At 36.9% G+C, this 25037-nt stretch overlaps 1 long non-coding RNA gene and 1 other non-coding gene across 2 annotated transcripts in view; one reads left to right on the forward strand and one right to left on the reverse strand.

Annotated features, from left to right (window-relative positions):
- The window catches only part of LOC105089123 (uncharacterized), a 515140-nt gene that overhangs the window by 123409 nt on the left and 366694 nt on the right, over nucleotides 1-25037 (forward strand). The window lies entirely within an intron of this gene.
- On the reverse strand, nucleotides 16563-16639 carry TRNAI-AAU (transfer RNA isoleucine (anticodon AAU)). The gene is given in 2 exon segments: nucleotides 16563-16598; nucleotides 16603-16639. It is a non-coding gene; the product is annotated as a tRNA-Ile (tRNA).

Below are 25037 nucleotides of genomic sequence, written 5' to 3' on the forward strand. Positions count from 1 at the left end.
ATATACTCTGTAAATCACCCAAAGAAAACTATAGTATGCACCATTTCTCAAATGTATTTTTTCACAGAATCCTATTTAAAGGGAACATACCCTGGGACTTGAGTCCTGTGAAACACTGAGAAAGAGTTATGACATCTGGACCTGCTAGAGTGGAAATAATGAAAATGGCTTAATTTTTGGCAACTAGAATGTGGTCTCAGGTGACACTGCCATTCCCAAATGGGCAGATATTTCTCAGCAATAACTATTGCACATACAGACTGTATGTATATACCTGTGGGTTTGCTGTCTAAATATGTGACTTGAATTTGAAGACCAGTTGAATGAGGAGTCTATTAGTATATGTGTAATAACATTTGATTCACAAAACAAAACAATACAGTATTTAATATGGTCCTTAAACTTATATTGGATTAACATATCTCAGTAAAAAATTACCTTATAATATCTTTATTTAGCAGTAGCAGAAATATTTTTAATCAAAATTCAGCATCAAAAATGACAAGCACAGAGGACGTTGAGGGCAGTGAAACTAATCTGTGTGATACTGTGATGGTGAATACGTGTCATTATACATTTGTCAAAACCCATGGAATGCACACCACCAAGAGCGAACCCTAGTGTAAGCTGAGGGCTTTGGATGATAATGGTGCATCAGTGCAGGTTTATCAGTTATAGCAAATGTACTATTCTGGTGTGGAATGTTGATAGTGGGGGAGGCTGTGTATGTGTGGTTATGGGAAATACACCTTCCACTCAATTTTGCTGTGAACCTAAAACTGCTCTAAAAAATAGTGTATAAAAAAAGTGACAAGCGTATACATTTTCAAAACATGAAGGAGAACCTCTTCTCTCTTCTAATGGAGGCATAAGTTGAATGAAGATGAAAGAACAATGTAGATACAGAATCTGGTGGATCTAGACAAGTTTTATACTCTAAGCACATTTTACATAAAAATAGGGCAGTAAAATGTTTTGCCCATGGATGGACAATCACAGCACTGCTGACACCAAATATCTCAATGGCCAGAAATTCCTCAGATGTATTTCCTTTCTCATATAGCTATTTCCTACAGGTAGGAAAGCCAGCTTTTGTTTCAGAGAGGAGCAAATATGCAAAAAATAATAATAATCCCTAAAATAGTACTGATAACCAAGTTTGACAATTTTTACTGAAGTATAGGTGATTTATAATATTGTGTTAGTTTCAGATTACAGCAAAGTGATTCACTTACACATTTTTTTTTCAGACTCTTTTCCATAATGGATTATTGTAAGATACTGAATATAGTTTCCTGTGCTATACAGTAAATCTTGTTGCTTATATGTTACATATAGTATAAGTTTGACATGTCTTGAAATTAAAATTTATTTTAATGGATTTGCAGCTTTTAATTAGGAGTACAAGTTTTTCTTACAGCCCTTGAGTTAGGAATAGAAGTGGAAAGGGTAATGTGGAGGGTGTGATAATGAGTTTAAATGAAAGATCAATGAAGGTTTGGAGACTGGACAAAGCCCATGAAATCTAGAAAAGATTTTTGCGTTCTACCTGATTGAGTCATTCCAGATTGTAAGTCTCAGGTACAAATGTTGGCATTTGAAGATGTGTGTCCATCTGTTTTCATTTTTATTCTGTCCTCATTTAAAAAGTTGTCGAGGTATGATTGACATACAATATTGTATTAGTTTCAGGTGTACAACATCGTGATTTGTCATTCAGATAACGTGAGAAATGATCACCGCAATGAGTCTAGTTATCATCTGTCACCACACAAAATTAGTGCAATATTATTGACTGTATTCCCCATGCAGTACTTTATACCTCCGTAAGGTGTTTATTTTGTGACTAGAAGTTTGTACTTCTTAATCCCCTTCATTCATTACGCACTCCACACACACACCTCTCTCCCCTTTGACAACCACCTGTCTGTTCTCTGTATCTGTGATTCTAGGTCTTGTTTTGCCTTTTGTTTGTTTGTTTTGTGTGTTTGTTTTTAGTTAATTTCCAGATTCAAGGTGTTTGGTTACCTAAGTGTGTATTATTTCCATTTTTTAAATTCTAGCACTGGTCCTAATCTCAGGGAAATTGTTAAATGACCAGCCCCCCCCCCCAAAAAAAATCAGATTGTCCCAAATCTTCCTAACTCAGCCACACAAATTCATCAACTTAAGCCTTTTTAACACCTAGGTTCTTCATGGAGAGATCAAGGTATTGGGGCACAACACACAAGAAAGAATTACTCCAATCAGTTATCCTGCCTTTCCCTGTATCCCAAGGATGCCCTTATGATTTGAGGGTTCTTTCTTGGAATACCTTTGGCCAGGGATGGCTGTGATGATAAGGACCTCTCTAAGACTTTGGCTTACTGCCACTGTGCTTTCACCTTGACTTCAGTTCTATCGAAGTGTCATGTAAAAAGCAACAGATACATGCAGTGACCGTCTTCTGAAACCATTGCTACCCTGTGCATTTGTCCTCAATAGCAGGCTTTTCACTGGCTTATTTCTCCTTAGATTCTCATTACCTCGTCACTCAACTTAGACCATCAGTATCTGATGCTTACATCATGTTTGCTCAATGGTTTCTCTATAATCCTTGGTAAAGCAAAGTTTATTGTAACTCCAAGGCAGCATTTTGGGGGGTCTTTTTTGGTTAGCAATAGCTGACAAAAAGCAAAATTAATTTTTTTAATAAACAGTCTTTTAATAATTAGCCATCTTTAATTTTTCTCATTATCTTATCCCTTAAGATAAGAAAAACACAAGAAATGGAATAAATGCAATAAGGAAGATTACTTAGTACAGGCATACCTCAAAGATACTGCAGATTCACTTCCAGATCACTTCAGTAAAGTGAATATCACAATAAAGTGAATCACACAATGTTTTTGGTTTCCCAACGCACATAAAAATTTTGTTTACACTAATCTGTTGTCTGTTGAGCGTGTAATAGCATTATATCTAAAAAAAAGTATATATTAATTAAAAATACTTTACTGCTAAAAAATGCTAGCCATCATTTGAGCCTTCATCAAGTCATAGTCGTTTTGCTGACTGAGGGTTCTTGCCTGGATTTTGATGATTTCTGACTGATCAGTGGCTGAAGTTTGGGGTGGCTCTGGCAGTTTCTTAAAATAAGACAACAATGAAGTTTTCCTCATGGATTGATGCTTCCTTTCATGAACAATTTCTCTGTAGCATGCAATGCTGTTTGATAACATTTTACCTACAGTGGAAGTTCTTTTAAAGTTGGAGTGAGTCCTCTCCAAATCTGCTGTTGCTTTCTCAACCAAGTTTATGTAATATTCTAAATCCTTTGTTGTCATTTCAACAATCTTCACAGCCTCTTGACCAAGAGTAGATTCCATCTCAAGAAACCACTTTCTTTGCTCAGCCATAAGAAGCAACTCCTCATTCATTAAAGTTTTATCTTGAAATAGCAGCAATTCAGTCCCATCTTCAGGCTCCATTTCTAATTCTAGTTCTCTTGATATTTCTACCCCATCTGCACTTACTTCCTCCACTGAAGTCTTGAACCCTTCAGAGTCATCCATGAGGGTTGGAATCAACTTTTTCTAAAATTCTGTTACTGTTGATATTTTAGCATTAAAAGATTCTTCCCATGAATCATGAGTGTTCTTAATGGCATCTAGAATGGTGACTCTCTTTCAGAAAGTCTTCAATTTATATTGTCCAGATACATCAGAGGACTCACTGTCTATGGCAGCCGTAGCCTTATGAAATGTATTTCTTAAATAATGAAACTTGAAAGTTGAAATGACTTCTTGATCTGTGGGCTGCAGAATGGATGCTGTGTTAGAGGCATGAAAACAACATTCATCTCACTGGACATCTCCATCAAAGCTCTTAGGTGACCATGTGCATTTTCAGTCAGCAGTCATATTTTGAAACGAATCTTTTTCTGAGAATAAAGTCTCAACATTTGGCTTAAAATATTCAGTAAACCATGTTGTCAACCCATGTGCTGCCACCCAGGCTTTGTTGTTCCATTTATACAGGACAGGCAGAGTAGTTTAGCATAATTCTTAGGGGCTTAGGATTTTCAGAATGGTAAATGAGCACTGGCTTTAATTCCGGTCACCAGCTGCATTAGCCTTGAACAAGAGAATTAGCCTGTCCTGGGAAGCTTTGAAGCCAGGCGGTGACTTCTCCTCTTTAGCTATGAAAGTCCTAGATGACTCTTCTTCCAGCAGAAGGTTGTTCCATCTGCATTGAAAATCTGTTGTTTAGTGTAGCCACCTTCATTAATTCTCTGAGCTAGGTCATCTGGATAACTTGCTGCGGCTTCCTTATTATCAGCACGTGCTGCTTCACTTTGCACTGTTACGTATGGAGACGGCTTCTTTTCCTAAGCCTCATGAACCAACCTCTGGGAGCTTCAAACTTTTCTTCTGCAGCTTCTTAGCTTTCTTGGCTTCATGGACTGGAAGAGAGTTAGGGCCTCTTGATTAGTCCGTTTTTTAAGGGAATGTTGTGGCTGATTTGATCTTCTGTCCAGACCAGTCAAACTTTCTCCATATCAGCAATAAGGCTGTTTCACTTTCTCATCATTCATGTGCTCACTGGTGAAGCACTTATAATTTCCTTTGAGAAATTTTCCTTCACAACTTCAGTAGCGGGCACAAGAGGCCTAGCTTTCAGCTGGTCTCTGCTTTCCCCATGCCTTCCTTGCTCAGCTGAATCATTTCTAGCTTTTGGTTTGAAGTAAGCCTTCCTTTCACTTGGACACTTAGAAGCCATTGTAGGGTTATTAGTAACCTAATTTTGATATCGTGTGTCTCAGGGAATAGGGAGGCCCAAGGAGGGGGAGAGAGACAGAGATTGGTTAGTTGGTGGAGCAGTCAGAACACATGCAACATTTATTGGTTAAGTACGCCGTCTTAGATGGGCATGGTTCACGGTACCCCCAAAACAATTACAATAGTGACATCAAGATCGCTGATCACAGACCACCACAAAACATGTAATAATAGTGAAAAAGTTTGAAATCTTGTGAGAATTATCAAAATGTGACACAGGAGACAAAGTGAGCAAATACTGTTGGAAAAATGACTCTGATAGACCTGTTGGATGCAGGGTGGCCACAAACTCTCAATTTACTTAAAAAAAAAAAACCTGTAAAGCACTATAAGACAAGGTATGCCTGTAATAAGTTTAGGAACATAAATCTATAACAAAGATTTGTGAGAAATTAGTAAATTTCCTCAGTATTAACCAGCTACTCAATTCAGGAGCTTGAAATTCCTTTGAAGGCTAGTACAGAAGGCTCAGGTGTGCTTTCTTTCTGGCTCAGTGGTTCTCGGGGAAAGTCCTGTTGGCATGTGGGTAGGAAGTGACTTCTTTTGCAGAATGTCTGATTACTGCAGAACATTTCATCCCCCACATGCAGTAAGCTCTCTTCAGGCATTCTGACAACCAGAAAGCCACTCCTTGCAACACAGTTCCTGATGGCCCCCTAGGAAACACAGTACTGCTCCAGGTGAGAAACTTCACTCTAGTGGAGTTGTACTGATCTAATTCATAAGACAATTAACTCTGAAAAAATAGTGTTGTAGAAACTGGTGAATGTTTCATGAATCAGAATGCCAGCCCTTTGACTGAGAATTCACTATACTTTGTTTCTGGGTGCCAGTAGTGATTATATCTTGTCCTCATGAAGACCAGACCCATTTCCCTCTCTGCATGGTCCCTTTATCGCCCACCGAAAGTCATACTGACAGAAGGAAGGTTCCTAAGAGTCCTTTAGATGTCTTGAATGCTAAAGCCTCTAGACAATCTGCTAGGAAAGTCTAGTTCACTTTTTAAAATAGCACATGAGAATAAAATTAGCTTATTATTTAACAGATGGAATCATTTTAACAGTCCCAATGACAAAAGTTTAATTAGTATTTAAGATCAAAATTTTAATAGGGAGGATAAATCTAAGTAAAAGAGTAGGATGTCATAGTATCTTAAAAACAGTAAGTGTCGTAGGAGACACAAGTTCAAAGCCTGGTGCTGATTATACATGGATGCCTGGGTGGCCTGGATTTTATCACCACTTCAGCAGCCCTCAGTTTTCTCATATATAAAATGAAGGATTTATATGTTATCAGTTAGACCTAAAATTCAATCTTACTGTAATGTCCAGTTAATCTGCACAAAAACAAATAGCAACAGCACCTAAATTGAAAATAAGTATCTCCAGAATTATATGTCATAACTGTCAAAAAATGAGATTTGATCCAGGCAAGATGGCCAACAGACTCTTGTTTTTATAATATCACAGCTGTATTAAAGAAAAGCTAATTTACATAATGTTAACTCCTAGTGAAGTTCTGGGTAAGGTAGCAATGACTTCATTTTTATTTTGGGGTCAAATTTCTTGAGAAAGTTGCAGTATGATTATATGGATTACTGTGGATTTATTCAGCCCCTTAGCTGTGTTGAATTGTGATACACAGTACAGAAAATCGCATGGAGTCTAGACATTATTTAATACCACATGCTGCCAAATCGTGCTAAAGGCCCCTTTCGCTGCTTCTGAGTTGTGTTTGGAGGGTGACTTAATTCAAAATGGAAGACAAGTGAAGCATTATATGAAGTCTTATCTCTTTTTGCTCCCCTAGTAAAATGGATTAATAGTTCTTATCCCAGGAAAGGCTGACAAAATGTAGCACCTTCCAACAGTGTGTCTATGCTCATTTTCTTAGCTTGAATTCTTCCTGGCATCGTTAATGAATTCCAGGGAAGAAGAACTTTTTTGCTGATTAACCTGAGGTGTATATAACGTTCCAAAGAAGCCATGTTTAAATGAACTTACTTACTTCGTTCATCTGTCTCCTATGCCTTTTGGAATCCTACTTTATACCAGGCAATGTGGGAAGGGATTAAAATAAATGTGAACTGACAAATGCAGGGTCATGCAGGGCAACGTGAAAAACAGACATTCAAACAAATGATTGCAATTCAATATAATTGTTATGGTAGAAAAAGGTGCAATAGTAGAATAAGAAATGGGGATAAGACCACAGTCTGCCTGGATGATTGGGGAATATTTCACAGAGAAGGCACTTGAGACTTCAGGGAAAATCAGAGGGTACACTGGAATTTGGTCTTACAGATTAAGAGCAGGTGGGTGGGGAGAGTGTTTCAGGAAGAGGCACCGCAAGGATGAAGGCGTGGAGGATGGAGAGCCTGGGGTATGGGAGGCACTAGAAGCATTTGGGGGCTTTGTAGGTTTTATGGTCGAGGAAGCTGAGACAGAGCAGACCATGGAAGTCACACTATAAATCTCTGCATTTCATGCTGAAATGCTGAGGTTCAATCATGTCGCACTTGCTTCCTGATACAGAGTTAATTTAACCTCAGGGTTAAACATGAACATGTTATTGGATACTTGAACTTGCTGGACACCAAAGCATTGTCTTCCTTGAGCAGCAATTCAACTCATCTTAAGTAATGTGAAATTTTTATTGACACACGTATATAGTAAGAATTAGAAAACAAGCATCGTGTATTGCAGAGATTAAACATTACATGTCAGAGAAGTTTCCCTAATGAAGGTGATGTTGAGGGCTACGTGCCCAGAACCTCGGTGGGTTTTTTGCCTTTGCTTTCCTTGGTCGTGAGGGCCTCTTTAGCACAAGAGCTCATGAAGGTTTCCTGGCCTGTGACACATTATGAGGTTTCAAAAACAAGTGATGGGGAAAAAGTGGACAAAGCTATTATTTACAATGAAATGGAGTTTAACTTTTTTTTTCTTACAACAATAAGAAATATTCCCAGCAAAATAATTAAACTTTGTTGTTGGTATCGGCAGCCTTGTTCATTATACTACTGCATCGTGCTTATCAAGCTTAAGGAGTAGAGTGAAAGGATTCTTCTTCGTTGTGTGAGACAATCCAACAGAGTTTCATATTGCTCTTTAGAACCTGAGAATTAAGGTAGCCCTGAGGGAAGACATATGCCCCTAAACAGATCTTCCAGGAGACATGAGGAGTTGATGACTGAAGTCTAAGCAGTTTTGTCATGTTGAAAACTGATATTTTGTATCATATTCTGGCACTGTTATAAAATTGCAAGTAGTTAAATAAAACATTACCTTAACATGAAACCAAGAGAGATAGGCCACAATAATGATTATTTTCTTTTGAGTCTCTCTTGTTCGTGGCCCACGTGGACTTTATTTTTTTAGGGAATGATTGAAAATCTTTTTTATTTAAAAATGATTACTTGAAAGGAATTCAGTAACAAATGTCACCTGTTAAGCTGAATGCAAAATTACTTAATTTAATTGAAGAAGTGATAACACAAAAGTGAACACAATATCACTTTACTCAGTGTATTTTCAACAAACCAGTAAGGAAAACTATTTGGTAATTTAAAATATATCAGCTATTTAAATTTCTAGTTCCTTAAGAGAAGCCTGAAAGCCTTTATTTGTAAAGTGGATGCGATAATAATGTTAATGAAAATTCTGCTTTCTATTCCTATTTCACACCCTTGAAATCTCTTTGACTCTGGCCAAGGTGCTTAGTCTCACCTCCTTTCCATTTTGAGAAGGCTATAAAAATATCTACTTCTTAGTCTATAATTCAATGAGATAACGCCTATAAACCAGAATATTTTGTGCAAATGTAAGGTGGTGTTATTATTCTGTTAGTGGCCATAAGTAGCTCCTCACAGAGTATGGTAATTTTCCTTTTCCTTTTGTGGATTTAAATAACCAGTTTCACGTAGGCAAGCTTGTCATGCTTTCGATAGTTTTGTCCGTATCTTGAAATTGAATTTTAGTTCACATTGTTTCCTGCTTTCATGTTGCCTTTTCATGATTTTGTAGTTGTCATATTCTTCCAATTCAGAAAATTAATGTCACAAGATAAAGTAAAACAAAGGTATTGCAATCACGTTTCCCCCCAAGTTAAAAAATAGAGGCGAGAAAGAGAAGAGTCACGTTACTACTACCCAAATACAACTGCTACTTCCTGCCAGTCGTTCTTCCCATTTACTATGATGGTATATTTATAGAATGTTTCATGTAATATTATAGCATAAAGGTTTTTCTAGGTAGTGCTGCCCTTCCTTCTCCCTCCTCATTGTGTGAATTGGGGGGTTAGCAAGCCTCTCCTGCAAAGGACCAGATGGTAACTATTTTATTTCAGGCTTACAGGCCGTTGGGTCTGTCACATCACTCAACTCTGTTGTTGCAGCGGCCACAGACAGTATGTGAATGAATAAGTGTTGCTGTGTTTCTGTAAGAGTTGACTAACAGATGCAGGCTCAGGGTTAGATTTGGCCTGTGGGTCCATAATTTGCTAACCTCTCAAGAAAATGATTACAAGTTATTTTATTATTTAACTGTGAAATTGTTGGGGTTTTTTAGAGTTATTTTATATTTCTTTCTTGTTTGTTATTTTTTTGAACAGTGATATGAATATAGATCTTTTATTCTGTTTTTTGGTAGGGGAAGGTAATTAGGTTTATTTATTTGATGATGATGATGATGATGATGATGATGATGATGATGGAGGTACTGGGGATTGAACCCAGGACCTTGTGCATGCTAAGCATGCGCTCTACCACTTGAGCTATACCCTCTCCCTTGTTTTATATTTCTTTCTTCCTCAACTCGAATTTGTCTTAAATCATCATTTTTAATGTTGGGCTGATTTTTTTTCTTTATTTTGGTAGTTACTCTCTAAGAACAAAATGATCACCACAATAAGTCTGGTAACCGTGAGTCACTGTACAAAGTTGCAAGATTTTTTTTTCTCGTGATGAGAACTTTTTAAAGATCTACTTTTTTAGCAACTTTCAACTTTACAATACAATGTTATTGACTGTAGTCACTATGCTGTACATTACATCTCCGTAACTTCATTTTATCTGGAATTCTTTAGGGCTTGATCCCCTTCATTCATTTTGTTTTCCCTCTAACAGCCCTCCCTTCAGGCAACCATCTGTATCTATGAGTTTTATTTTGTTTTGTTTCTTCATTTGTCTTGTGTTTTAGAATGCATGTGTGATATGTATTGTATGACAAACCATACGGTATTTGTCTTTCTCTGTGGGACTTATTTTACTTAGCATAATAACCTCAGAGTTCATTCATGTTGTCACAAATGGCAAGATTTCATTCTTTTTTATGGCTGAGTAGTATTTCATTGTATGTATAATACATCTTTTTATATCCATTCATCCCAGTGCACACTTAGATTGTATCCATATTTGGCTGTTGTAAATAATGCCTCAGTGATCATAGGGAAGCATATATCTTTTTGAATGACTGTGTTTGTTTATTTTGAAAAAAATACCTGAAAGTGGGATTCTGGACTGTATGATAGTTCTGTTTTCAATGTTTTGAGGAACTCCACGGTGGCTGCACCAATTTATATACCCACCCATAGTGTGCTGTGGTTCTGTTTTCTCCACATCCTTGCCAGAGCTTATTTTTTGTCTTTATAATAGCCATTCTGATGGGTGTGAGGAATCGACTTAACAGTTCCCTGATGTTTGGGTGATGTTGGACATCTTTTCATATTCCTGTTGACCATCTGTATATCTTCTTTGAAGAAATGTTGTCTTGTGAATAGATTTTTTTAATTGGATTATTTGCTTTTGTTATTGTTGTTGAGTTGTATGAGTTCTTCATAATTTTGGGTATTAACCCTTGATTGGAATATGGTTTGCAAATATCTTCTCCCCTTAAGTAGGTTGCCTTTTAATTTTTTGATCTGTTTCATTTTACATACCCAGTATCTCCATTAGTTTTTTTCCACATGATGACCCATTTCTGTATCCTATCTAAATATCTTCCTTTATCTCTTCAAAGACATTTATTACACTTATTTTAAGTTCTTCATCTGTCTTGTGTATTAACTGCTTTGTCTGTTTTAATTCTTTCAATTTCTTGAATTTTTAAAATAGAATTTGTGTTTAAATGCCTCATTATTTTTCCTCATGAGATCATTTCCCTAGGGTCTTAGTAATGCGTTCTTGGGCAAAAAAATACTGGCAAAATACTAGATTGCATCCCTCCTGGAAGGTTTCAGAAGGGGAACATGTTTCAGGGAGAAGAGTCTTTGGTATTGCCGTCCATCAGGAGGGACCCCTCCCATGTCCTTCCTTCTGCTGTATCAACTTGACCTAGGAAGTTTCCTTACACCTGAGTTCAGTCACTGCTCTTTCCCAAATGCTGGTTCTATGAGTTGTAATTATCTGGTCCTCAAGGTATTTCAGCAGAGTGGAAATGCTCAGGGTCCACAGTGGGCCTACACTTGTTCTTATCCACTCCCTCACTGGTCAGGACACTGCTCTCAAGTGACTTCCAGGCTACTGCTAGCTTGATACGACTGTGGATTTTATTTTATGTTATGTATGTATGAATGTACATACATATGTATTGATGTTTTCATCCCTCAGAGCCAGTGGAGTGCTCAACAGTGTGATACAGTGATGTAAGGGGGCAATAAAGAATGAATAGAAAACTTTCTGTGCTGTCCATTCCCAGTGTGGCTGCTAGCCTTCACACTCTGAATTTCTATTCCTGTCCTCAGCATAGGTGCCAGGACTTGGGCTCCTTCTGTTTCACCCAGAGGATTATTGAGGTTTCTATGATACTTCCTCATACCCATCAGTTTCCCTTTCACTTCTGTGACATCTCCAGCCTTGCACTGTGGGGGAGGAAGTTACCTAATTCCATGTCTGGTTTACCTTCTTATCAGGAGGACAAATCTAGCTGATTCTTTAAGAAAGCCTTATGAAAACTATGACTCTGCTTTTGTATATCCTGGAAATGTCCATGTTATACTTGAATGATATTTTGGCTGGGTATATTAATTTAGGACTACACTTTGTTTCCTTGGGGCTTCATATGTATAGCTTACCTGCTCTAAGACATTCTGAGAACTGATTATTTTCCCCTTTAAAGTACCTTGATTTCTCTGCTTTGATTTTTCAGATGGTTTCTTTATATGTGAAGTCTAGTAGTTCAATAGTTTTACTATTGAGTCTGGTTGTTAATTATATAGTAACTTTTCTTCTTAAAATGGCAGATTTAATCATCTTTGGTTTCTGAAGTTTCTTTGAATTAAACATTTAAAAAAATTTCTGTGGTATTTATTTTTTCTCACCTTTTAGAGACACCAATTATGCCTATGTTGAATCACCTTTGTATTACATAACATGCTATTTTCTTTAGGAATTGAGTATTTGTTCACTTCTGTTAAGTATTTCTTCTGTCCTTCTCCATTTTGCTGCTTCCAATGCAGACTTAATTTTGTGACAGCTTTATTATTTGCATCTTCTCTCAAGTTCTGCCAAATCATTTTTCATTTCCTAATCTGCTGTCTCCTCATTTCTTTCTTTAATCCCTATCTCTCTTGTGATCTCTCATTTTATAGACTTAGTATTTTCTTTAATTTCATTTGTGTTCTTAGAAATGGCTTAGGTCATGAAGTTTAATCTGTAGAAACATGTTTTCAGAGGTGTTCTTCGCCATTTGTTTTCCTTTTTCCTTTATTGCTTTTTGAAGAGTCTTAAAATATGCTGCACTTGTTTTGATTATTACTCATCTTTTAAAGTATACAACATACAAAGTTTAATATCTAAAATGAGCCTAAACCATTAGGTTCACAGAAAAAGAATACCAGTATATGTTTTCCAAATTTGATTGATGAACCTATAGAGATTAAACATAGTAATATTTTAAACTAGCATTGATTGCCATTAGGCCTCATTTTTAGCCTTTGATTTATTAATGGTATAGGAGTCTAGATACATAGCAATTTTTGTTACTCACTTATTGTCTCTGGAAACAATGGTTTATTGTTTATTTGTTTTTTTTTTTCTGATACTCTTTATGTAGATTCCAGTTTCTGACTTAACATCATTTTCCATCTTCCTAAGGAACTTTTCTTTTAATCTTTCTTGCAAGGCAGGTCTACTAGCAACACATTTTTTTTTTCCATTTTTGTTTGAGAAAGTTTTTATTTCTTCTTTACTCTTAAAGGATACATTCATAGGCTACAGAATTCTAGATTGATGGGTTTTCTTTCTCTCAACTCTTAAATATTTGTCTCATTTCATTCTCTTTTTGTTGGAATGGCTTCTAAAGAGAAGTCAGATGTAATTCTTACCTCCTTTATAGGGAAGGTATCTTTTCCCTCTTGTTTCTTTCAAGATTTTTTCTTTTTTTTTTTTTTTAACATTTTTTATTGATTTATAATCATTTTACAATGTTGTGACAAGATTTTTTCTTTATCTTTTATTTTCCATAGTTTGAAAGTGGTATGCCTAGGTATAGTTGTTGTGTTTTGGTTTTGTTTTGCATTTATCCTGGTTGGTGTTTTTTTCTGAGTTTCCTGGTCTGTGGTTTGGTGTTTGACATTAATTTTGGAAAATTCTCTGTTGTTGTTTCACATATTTCTTCTGTTCCTTTCTCTCTTTCTAGTATTCCCATTACACATATTTTACATCTTTTTTAAGAGGCCCACAATTCTTCGGTATTTTGTACTGTTTGCTTTTCAGTTTCAGACCTTTTGATTAAGATGTTCTTAAATGCAGGGATTCTTTTCTTCAGCCATGTCTAGTCTACTAATAAGCCCACAAAGGCATTGTTTATTTCTGTTAGTGTTTTTGATCTCTGGTATTTCTGATTCTTTTCTTAGAATTTTCTCTGTTTACATTGCCCCTGCATGCTGTCTACATTATCTTTTTAGTGCCCTTAACATATTGATCATAGTTGCTTTAAATTCTCGATCTGATAATTCCAACATCTCTGCCATGTCTGAGTCTGATTCTGATTCTTGCTCTGTCTCTTCCAACTGTGGTTTTTGCTGTTAAGTATGTCTTGTAATTTTTTCTTGATAAGCAGGTGTGGTGTACTATGTAAAAGGAACTGCTGTAAATAGGTCTTTAGCAATGTGGTGGTGAGGTGTGTGGGAAGGAAAAGCATTTTATAGTTCTAAGATTAAATTTTAGTCTAGTAATGAACCTATACCTCTGGGCTGTGAACTTCACACAAGCTTTTCCATCCTACTCTCTTCCCTCCCTGCTTTGAGTGGACAGGATGGCTACAGGATTCTGGCATTGGGTATATCCCTTCCCCTAGGTCTGCTAGGCTCTGATAAAACCTCAGCAGCATGGGCTTTGATTAAATTGTGTCTCCTGAGGGAAGGCCTTGTTAAGAGGAACAGAATGCTCTAGCATTTTTTAAAATGGCTCCTTTTTCTCTCCCTCTTCTGGAAGCATGAAAGGTTTAAAAAGTTGGAAAAGGTTAGCCCTGTCCTTTATTTATTGAGACTTAATTTTCTCCTTTGTATTTCCATTGTATTAAATAAATAAATGTAAATGTAAAATTGTAAAAAAAAAATATTTAGGAGGATCTATATTTACATGCCTAACAGTAGCTCTGGGATTTTATCGCCTGTGGATATAATAAAATGTCTATTTAAAGAGCAAAAAAAAATTTTCTAATATATTTTCTAATGAGTCATTCAGGAAATATTTGTTGGGCACCTGTTGTCTGAGAAATAGCAATACCAGAGTCATAGCGACAGATAGAAGATAAATCAGACGTGAACTTAGAGTGTAAGAGAAGAAAGTCTACATAGCACGGGATAGAAAGTAGGAAACAGTGAGGGTTATTAGAAGGGTTCTTGCAAACACCTGGCTGCTCCATAGATTGCTGTGCTGTGTTTTCTGCATCATTAACTCACTAGGAGGTTGAGCCCTTTCTGTGATTCCCACAGCAACAATGTACTTACACAGACTTGGCAGCTAGGTTGCAGGTTTGGTGGAGCTGGAGACTGAAATACATCTTGTAAATAAACAGAACCTTAAATTCTGTATTAAATTTTCTTTTATTAAAATTTATTTGGCCATTCTGCTGTCTTGATAGCCATCCAGTCCTTGTGTACAAGTACCATTTTCATCAAGAAGTGGTGTGTTTTTAAGATATATTCTCAATTTTGTGCCAACAGCCAGCAAATGAGTATAATCTGTGTATCTCTAATAAGAAAAAAATACTGTTTTGGGATAAATATGGAGATTCCAAGTCTGTCGTTACTTTGCATGGGCTTCACAGATGCTCATCGTATACTGCTTATGAGGCGTGGGGCACACACAGGGCACTGCTTTTCCATGGGGATCCAATTACTTCTATATGGTCTCTTTATGTGGAACTGGTAACCTAACAACATTTATTCGTGGAATGAAAATTGGTCATATGAAAAATGGCCCATGTAAAAAGTCTTAGAATCTCAAGATATTAGACCTTGAAAGGATCATAGAGATTCTGAGCTTAATCCCTTTATGTTACAGTTGAGAAACAGAGACATAGAAAGGTCTACCGAAGGACACCTGGCTATCTTACGGGATCGAGCGATTTATAACCTCTTACAGTTCCTAAGATTTACATGCCATAAAGTGGTGGTGTGAAGTCGTAATACAGGGGTTGTAGGACAAGATTTCACCCTTGAGAATTGTTTTTAAGACCTTTAGAATTTATGTGATTTTTCCATCTCCCTAGATTGATTATTTCTGATGCTTTATAGCTGCAAGTTAATACATAACCCAGATCCAAATTGTTTCCAGAGGAGAGTGGATATCATTTCACAATACAATGTAGAATTAGATTTTAACTTAAAAATTGAAATGAAAACCCCCGTTCAGAATGAAAATCTTTTCTTTCCTAAACATCCCTAGCACATAACTGTATCTTTAATATAGCTGTCATACCTTTACTACTTATATAATTATTTACCTATTACATTTCTTCTAATTGACTATAAGTACCCTGAAAGCAGAGACTACCATATCGACACCTCCCTCATGGGTTATCCCAGTGCTTTCACATAAACATTTGTTCCATAAATGTTTGATGCATTAATGAATAAATAAAAGGAATATCTACTTGCTAAATTTGAACTTACTACCTGCTTTTCCCCTTAAAAAAAAATAGAATGGAGGTAAAATGGAGTGAAGACCTACACTGTGGGTGAATGACTGGCTTTTCTGGCTGATTGACGTTACCTTGTTGTCACAGGGAAGTAGCTCAACATAAATGGCACGGATTCTTTTCTCTTCATAGCTACAAGCATTTCATTCTTTCCCTTGGCCAACATGTTTTACTTTTATGATGCTCTTTTATTTCAGTGAACTTATTAACACACAGTGACTTACTGTGGGATTTTCTGTCTTTTTCACTCTGATACTGTTTATTTTTTAGGCTTGACTTGTAGTGTGGATTCACTTTAGCAGAGTCATGCAGTGAGTTTGTGGTGAAGATAATTGTAGGACTTAGTTTTTTTCATTTTACATCATTACTCCTAATTGCTGACTCTCAAATTTAGAAAGATTTCTCATACACTATCTGCAGATTCATCTTTTGGACCATTTTCCACTGTAGATGAGCCTGTTAACATCAACCTCAGTTCTTCAAGATCATCAGGGTACAGTACAGAATGAATGAATATTTATATTTATATTTATTTATATTTTTATTTATTCAAAATTTTTTGTTACTTCTAGGTTTTGTTTGGTTTTATTTTTGTTTTTTATGGAGGTACTGGGGATTGAACCCAGGACCTTGTGCATGCTAATTAAGCACATGCTTTACCACTGAACTATACCCTCCCCCCATGAATATATTTTAAAAGTGTTATTCCACATTGGGCCTTTGCTTACTTTCATTTTTAATGGAAAAAGCTTAAAGCTCTTCAATAAACCCATTTACAATCAGTAGTACAAAAAAATCATTAAAAAAAAGTAAAACAATTCATTATGGATGAAGTGGGGTGGTGGTATCATCCCATGTTAACATTTATAAGTTCCAACAGTTCATAATAAATCTGTAGAGTGGGGAACAGAAAATATTTTTAAATGAATAATTAATTTGCTGGAGGATCATTCATTAAGGTCCGAAGTGATTTACCAATAAGGAAATGAACAGGTAGAAGCAATATTGTATTTCATTCCTGAGAAATTACCGTTTGGCTGAGGAATAGAAAAGATCCAGAGAGCATGAGAGAAAAGTTATTAATCCTAACTATTTCATCTGGAAGAAAGATGTAGGTTACAAACAAGTGGCTGAAGTTTTTTTTTTTTTTTTTTTTTCTCTTGTTAGCCACACGTCCAGAGTCTTTTAGGGGCCAGTAACATTTTGTTCTGTGGATCAGAATCAGTGTAATAAAAAGGGTGCAGCATGAGTAAGTTAGAAGTTTGTGCTGATAGCGACTAAAAAGCACAGAGCCTAATATTTCTGCCTATAAACTGTTGAGTGTTCTAGGTGACATTTTCACTGTCCAAATAGGTTTCCCATTTGGGAGAGAAATCTGAAGATTATTTCAAGAAAGGAAGATCGTATTTCCCACTAAGGAAGCCAAAAGTGGATATGAGTGGGTTGGATAGATATAGCCTTTTCCTGACTCCTGTTAAGAGACACTTGACCTAAGCCCAGCTCCTCCCAGGTCTCTGAAGCTTGAGGAAATGACACAAAGGTGCAGGGTCAGATAGAGATTTTTTTCTGGCACTGTTTGGTGTTGGGAATCTAACAGTAGAGCAGAAGCTAGAGTCAGCATCCTTTCCATGGCAGCGTCTGGGCTGTGGTCTGCCCTCCTCCATTCTTCCTCAAGCCTGAATTTTTTACACTTGCCACAAATGCTTTCAGTCACCAGTTTCTTTTTTCCCCTCTGTTATTCAGTGTTTCATGTATGTATGTATATATGTACGTATGTACGTATGTACATATGTATGTATGTATGTATTTACAGCTTTATTATGGTATGATTCCTATGCAGTAAACTACACATATTGCAGATGTACCACCTGATGAATTTTGATAGATAAATACACCAGTGAAACCACACCACAATCAAGATAGCTAACATTTCCATTACTCCCCAAGAGGTGCAAATTTCCAATTTCCAATTTATCCCTTTCTACGCTTTTTACCCACTGGTAACCATAAGTTTGTTCTCTATGTCTGTGAGTTTATTTCTGTTCTGTAGATAAGTTCATTTGTGTCTTTTTTTCAAGATTCTACATATAAGCTATATCATATGGTATTTTTTCTTTTTCTTTCTGACTTACTTCATTTAGAATGACAATCTCCAGGTCCATGCATGTTGCTGCTAATGGCATTATTTTATTCTTTTTTATGGCTGAGTAGTATTCCATTGTGTTTGTATGTGTGTGTTTGTGTATATAAAACTTTTCTCTCATATATATATATATCTCACATCTTTATCCAGTTATCTATTGTAGTGCTGCTGTGAACACTGAGGTACACGTGCCCAATTTCTGATTAGAGTAACCAGAGTTCCCCCCACCCCCACTGATTTATCTGTATTATATTTGCTTCATCAATAAAGTGGAGATTAAAAATTTCACCTATAATATTTGTATTGAGGATTAAATGAGATAATGTGAAAAGTGCTTGAGCCTTGGCTCATTGTGGGTACCCAGCAGTGTTGGCTGTTATCATTTTCATCAGTACATCAATGTAGTTGGTATCCATTAGATTCTGCCCCAAAATATTTTGTCTTGGACAAATGAATTTTTACCTGTTTAGTGCAATGGAGCTAGACCAAATGATCTTTTATAGCTTCCTCTATTCATTTTCTAAAGGCTGCTTATTCCTCTGGGGGCAGCAGGAGCTTCTGGATTCTTGTTTAGAATGTGGATGGAGTTCTCAAAATAGCCTTGGCAAATTCATTGCATAAGAAGATGCTATTAGAAATGCCATAAATACAGATCACAGAGTAATTTTAGAAATACGAAATCAATGTTTTAGGTCAAAGTTGAGGAAATTTTATGATTGAGTTTAGAATTACATTTCAGTAGATTTGAAACAAATAGCCTCTTTGTGGCTGCTTTGGGTGGCTTGGCCAAGGTCCTCCTTTTTTCTGGGGAAAAAAACTGAGTCCAGGAAATGACTAAGGACTCTTTCTCTACCTTCCTGAGGTCTTGGAGGCCCAGGGTCATACAAGACCAGTATTTCCAGGCTATTGGAAAAAAAGTTAGATTCTGTTTCTTTCCAAGAGTCACTCTGTCTAACTCTCTCCAGAGTGTACCCAATATGAATATCTACATCATGTTCCTCTTTGGAAAATGAGTATACCAATAGGACTCAAGTAGAAATTAGTGTTTTTCACCTAAAGTGCTTTGCATGTTTCATTTAATCTTGCATACCCATGACTAGGAAGACTTATTAACTGTGTATAAGTGGAAAAAACTGGCATACAAATGTTACATGGTTCCTCCATGTGAGATATTTTCAGAGTGGAGCTAGGAATGAAATACTGGTTTCCTGAAACTAAGCTTAAAGGGTAAATATATGTTTGGTCTCTGATGGAAAGAGGTCTTTTTCTAAAACTGTATTTGTTAACTTTTGATGGAAACAGATTGTTTTTCTGAAGCTTTGATTTCTGAAGATCTAATTTTAACTGATGACATAGTGGCATTCTGTTAACTTGAGGTCATGCTTTTTAAACCCCAATCACTTAACTTCATCAGCCACTTTCTTCCCTTCTCACCAAGCTTTCTTCATTCATTCTTTATTTCAGTCAGTTATCCCACATTTTTTTCATGCCTGTATTTCTGCCATATGTCATGCACTTTGCTAGTTTCTGGTAATGTCAAGGTAAATAAGGCATTGTTCTCACCTAAAAATATCTCTCTTCGATGAGGAAGATGGACAAGTGAATAGAAGATTATAATTTAGCAATAGATTTTGTCATGCCTACTCCATCAGCTACTAGATTATCCCAAGAGAGCAGAGACATCTAGTTTCTAGCATCATGTCTGGAATATAATAAACAATTAATAAATATTTGTAAAATTAATGATGTAGGTAAATAAGAGGAGGGGCAGCTCATCATAATAGATAGTAGATTTCATCTATCTTCCACAAAAATTGTCAGAGGATACCATCACACATTGCAGTCTATAATTCACAGATCACTCTCCACTCTAGCAAATGAATATATTCAGTGCTTTTCTTCCTTGTTGGAAATCTGATTTTCATATACCAGTAAGAAATGTGGGTAGGAAGCAAAGAGTTGACACAATGCAAGAATATGGGTTTATGGTAGTTTTGCTATTTATGTCAGTTCTGGGTCTTGGTATCACATGAGTGATGTAATTGAAAGTATTTGTCTTTGCCTTGACTGGTCTCACCTAGTACCCAAGCAGTGTATATCACTATTATCCATTATGTTGGCTGGCCTGCATCTCTGGAGGTGAAGGATGATTTTCAGTGATGGATGTTTTAATTCTTTGTCTGGTCTAATATTATAACTCTGCAGATTATGCCCTTTCTCAATCTGACATCTCCCACTGTCAGCAAATTCTTCCTGGTATTCAGATGAATGATTTCTCTCCTCCTTCTTTATTCTGACCCTTTGTGACAACAGACATAATTCTTCTAAATTTTTTTTCTTCATTCTTAGAAAAATATATACTAAATATTAAAAGTCATTCAATATAATAGTAATATAAATATCTGTAGACTCTATAACCTTAATTTATCTCACTCTTTTCCCTGTAGTACTGAACTCAAGTTAAATTGATTTTTTTCTTATCACAATTAGATGGGTCAGAAACTCATTTAAATTGTTAGAGGATAAGGATAAATTGCAAAATTACCTTAATGTCCTTAATATTACCTTAATATCCTTAATATTACCTTAATAGCGTCAGTTATTTTCTTAATCTTTACACACTTTTCTTGTGAAACTTAAACTAGAAAACAGATAGTCTAGATCTTTGCTCCCTGGATAAATGAAATACATACATAAATCCTTGGATAGTTATTTAAACTATTTTTTTTCAGTCATTTCATTCTCTTCATTCTTCTATGTATACATTTTACTCATTCACTTATTCAACACATATTTCTGATCACTGGTAAGACATGATGCTAACAGTACATATTAAGAATACAAAAGAGAAAGCCTAATTGCAGGGAAAAATCATGAGGATTGCATGAGCTACCAGGGGAAGCTGATTTTTATTTATCAATATTCAATTAGGTTTTAAATGATTTGTACATATTTACATTTTACATTCACATCCATATTCAATGTGTGGAGTATTTCACATTTTTGTTTACAACGTTTAAAATGAGTAATCAGTAATTAATTTTTCCTTCAAATTCCTTCCTAAAAAAAGTCTTGTCAGTGTTGATAAGAAGTACCAAAGGTGACTCAAAGTTTTGGGTTCATTGTCCACTCATTGTTCATGGGAATATCAATCTTACTTTACCAGAATGGCAGCTGTATCCTCCCCATTCACTTGATCCTCCCCATTCACAGAGTTTACACACTGCTTTTCACTCCTTTGTGCTCTTTGCATCTCAATTCTCACCTTTCATCGAAATATACTACCTTAGTGCACGCTATGGCTTTCTGCTTGTGTTAGGGTGGGCTACAGTTAAAAGTTAAACCTGAACCTTCAGTGGTTTAACACAATAGAGGTTTAATTTTTGTTCACATCATATGTCCCCTATGGGCTGATTTAGGGGATGGAGGAAAGTGGTCATTCAGAGACCCAGGGTGACATCACTGGTCAGGGAGGCAGGGGAAGACAGAAATTGAAGGATCACATAGTCTTTACCACCTCAGCCTGAATTAATCACGTGGCGCCAGGACTAGGAGTCTGTTTCTTTCTTAATGTGTTCTATTTATTTACTTCCAAGTCTATATATATAGTATTTTTTAAATAAACAAATGCATTTATTTATTTATAACAATGTTCAGTGAACTACTTCCAACTCCCTAAGACCATTTTTACTTGGATATCTTTGTATCCTCAAACTCCAAATTTAGCTTTGTAATCTTTCTTCCTTAAACAAGCTCCTTCTGTGAATTTCTAACTTGATACCCAGTGCTCCCCGTTAACCAACTCAAAAACTCTTTAAATCTATTTCTCTACATCTCTCTACCTTATTCCGCATAGACTCAGGTTCTACTAGTGGCTGCCTTGGCATGATCGATTCTCCATCCTCATTCACCCTTCCCAGAGCTGGGGTCCAGTCTGGCCTTCTCCACAGTTCCCTGATGCTACTAAAACGGTTCCTTAGGGCCCCGATCAAATCTACGTGAAACTACCAGAGCAGTCACTGTTGGGGTTTTGCTTACATTCACAAAAGTCTCGATCTCCTTATTAATACTGAAATCTGTGTTCTTTTTTCGTGGCTTTCTCCAGATTGTTCGATACCCTAATTTGGGCCTATTTCTCAATGTGTAGCCCCTAATTTCATCAAGTTGGTCAACTTTATATTTTACAGACACACTTGTCTCTTCTCCCTTTTCACTTCCTCATCTCCCTTCCACTTGTTTGAAGCCAAATCCATCCCTCCAAGCCCAGTCTAACAGTGGTCTTGTCTTCCCTGCCCTCCATCAGTTCATTGATACTCTTCTGCTCCCAACTCCTCAAGTCCTTGATTAGTACAGAGTCAGCATCAGATTGCATGTTATTTGAATTCATTCATTCATTCAATTCATATTAATTGACTGGCTCTCTGTGAGAAAACATGCACCTTATTGCATAGGCAGGATGTAAACAAAACAAAACAACATTTCAGCTCTCACAGAGATTACGATGTAATTGGGCAGCAGACAATAAACAAATGATCACCCAAAATAAATATGAAATTGTAAATGATGACTGGAGCCATCCAGGAACGTTACAGGGTGCTCTGAGAGTTACTGGAAGAACTATTGAGAGATGCTACAGAGTATGGTGTCAAGTACACCGACCTTGGGCAGAGAGTTCTCGAGTTCAAATCCTGGCCTCACCACCTAGAATCTATAAGATCTTATGCAGATTGCTTCACTGTCCAGGCCCTCAGTTGTGTGGTGATGTCGTGGGAATGCTCATCACTCCTACTTGGGCAGACTGCGTGGGTTAGCTTGCAGTTGTCCATTTCCAGCTCCATCTGATTCATTTCCACTATGGTTACGAAGGAAGCCATGTGCTCTGCAAACCTGCCCTGAGTGGGCCTTTGGGGTCATGTGACAGAGTTCTGGCTCTGGATGAAAGTCCGAAGGGAGGTCTGATAAAGCTTTTGCTTTGCTGATTTGGAGAGGTGATAAACACATCTCTAAGAGGTTTATGGTTTGATGGCTCAGGTTGGTCACTTTCCAGTGGTCTCCCAGGAAAATTTGTGACCTGTGGGGCCTGATCACACCTCTGTTCATCACAGTGTGGAAACTCCTAACGTAGCCACTGTGAGAGACAGTGGGCTAAACCTGTGTGCTGGGTGCCTGCGGAGTCCTCTGTCTGCTCACAGGATCTTTCCCTGTGCCAGTGCCAGGAGGGATGATACAGCACTTTCTGCTCAGGCTGAGCTGCTGGGCCCACGCAGGGCTCAGATGGAGGTGCCAAGGCTTGAGTGGCTGCTCCCTGACATTTCCTTTATACGCCAGTATGGAAAATTGGGAAAAGTACTCATAGTTCAAAGACATCATCATTAATGTCTTTAGGAGGGAACAAGAGAAAACTTTTGTGGCAGTCCCACCACTGGCATGACACTAGCCAAATACTCGCAACTCCGGTGTGGCATCGGGCCATGGTATAAATTGCAGACATTAAAGAAGTTTCTACCCTAGGTAAAGTGGGTTCAGGCCTTTACGTGCTCTCCTTGGCACTCTTGTCTCTTGTCACTCACCTTTTAGCCGACAGTGACCTCTGGCTGCCCAAACAACTCCATAGTCACCCAGCCTTGGCCTGCCCTGTTCAGCAGTGCCCAGTGCCCTCAAATCGACTTTGTAGTCAAGGTCCAGCCAAATAGGCTGTTTTGTTTGCAGTTTCTCTCATTACTTTGTTCTTGGCTAGTGTTAGTTAAACTAAATTATATTCAGGTACTCATGGAGTTGTTGCTAAAAGCATCACAGATCCCAATAATTCATTTGTAGGTTAATAGGAATCCTAATGAAAACCCTGAAGGAATCAAAGGTTAGTTACAAATAATACTCACTGAATACCTGCTGTGAGTTAGCTACCGTGCACGGAGACTTGGTGGGTATCTATGAAGCTTCCCAACCTGTTGATATGGGTATCAGTATTCCTTTAGTAAAGTTTATAAATTTTTGTATAGCTAATTGGTGATGAAGTTGAGATTCAGAATTAGTTCCTTTAACTCCCAGTCTAGTGATACATCCCCATTGAGGGTAGGGTATAGCCTAATGGTTAAGAGCATCAATCCGGAGCCGCACAACTTGGTTTGATACTGGCTTTGCTGCTAATCAGCTGTGTGATCTTGGACAAATTATTTGATTCTCTGTGTCCCAGTTTCCTCAAAAGTAAAAAAAAGAGATGATGATGATGATGATGATGATGATGATAACAACAACAACAACAACAACAACAACAACAACAACAACAACTATCCCATCAATTGATTATGTGAAGATTAAGAGAGTTGGTATTTGTAAAGGACTCAGAGTAGTACTTAGGTCCTAGTAAATGATTGTCAAAGTGTTAACAGTTATTACACTGGACAGTGGGTTGTTAGTGACGGGGCATTTCAGGATCTCTAAAATGGCATCACATAGAAAACCCTCTACCTGATAAATCTCGTGTCTGGATCATTGTGAGATACAAGAAGGTCTTGCTAATGGAAAATAGAATATTAGAATATTAGAAAATAGAATAGTAGAATATTCTTCCAGGTAGACCCATTAAAGTAGAAGCGATAATTCAGTACGTGTGGGACATTTTAGTTACACTGTTCAGTAAAGGCCAGGGCATAAAAGTATCACTTTAAAATAACCTTTTAGCAATTCACTTATGACTCCAACTGGTCACATATCAGCTTGTTTTCCACAAGTCTTCCAGAACCTTCCAAAGAAATGTAAGTGTCATTTTCTGAGGTAACTATCCTGGCTTGTTAAATTCACATTTGCATCCACGTAAAGTTTCCCAGACCCATCCTGTATCACTAAATTACAGTTGCATTGATCTTAACGTACATCACTTTTATGGCATAGACATTTAATGTAGAATATAAATATCTTGTCCTCCTAATGTGC

The sequence above is a fragment of the Camelus dromedarius genome, chromosome 19 (genome assembly GCF_036321535.1).
Source record: "Camelus dromedarius isolate mCamDro1 chromosome 19, mCamDro1.pat, whole genome shotgun sequence".
In the NCBI taxonomy this organism is placed as follows: Eukaryota; Metazoa; Chordata; class Mammalia; order Artiodactyla; family Camelidae; genus Camelus; species Camelus dromedarius.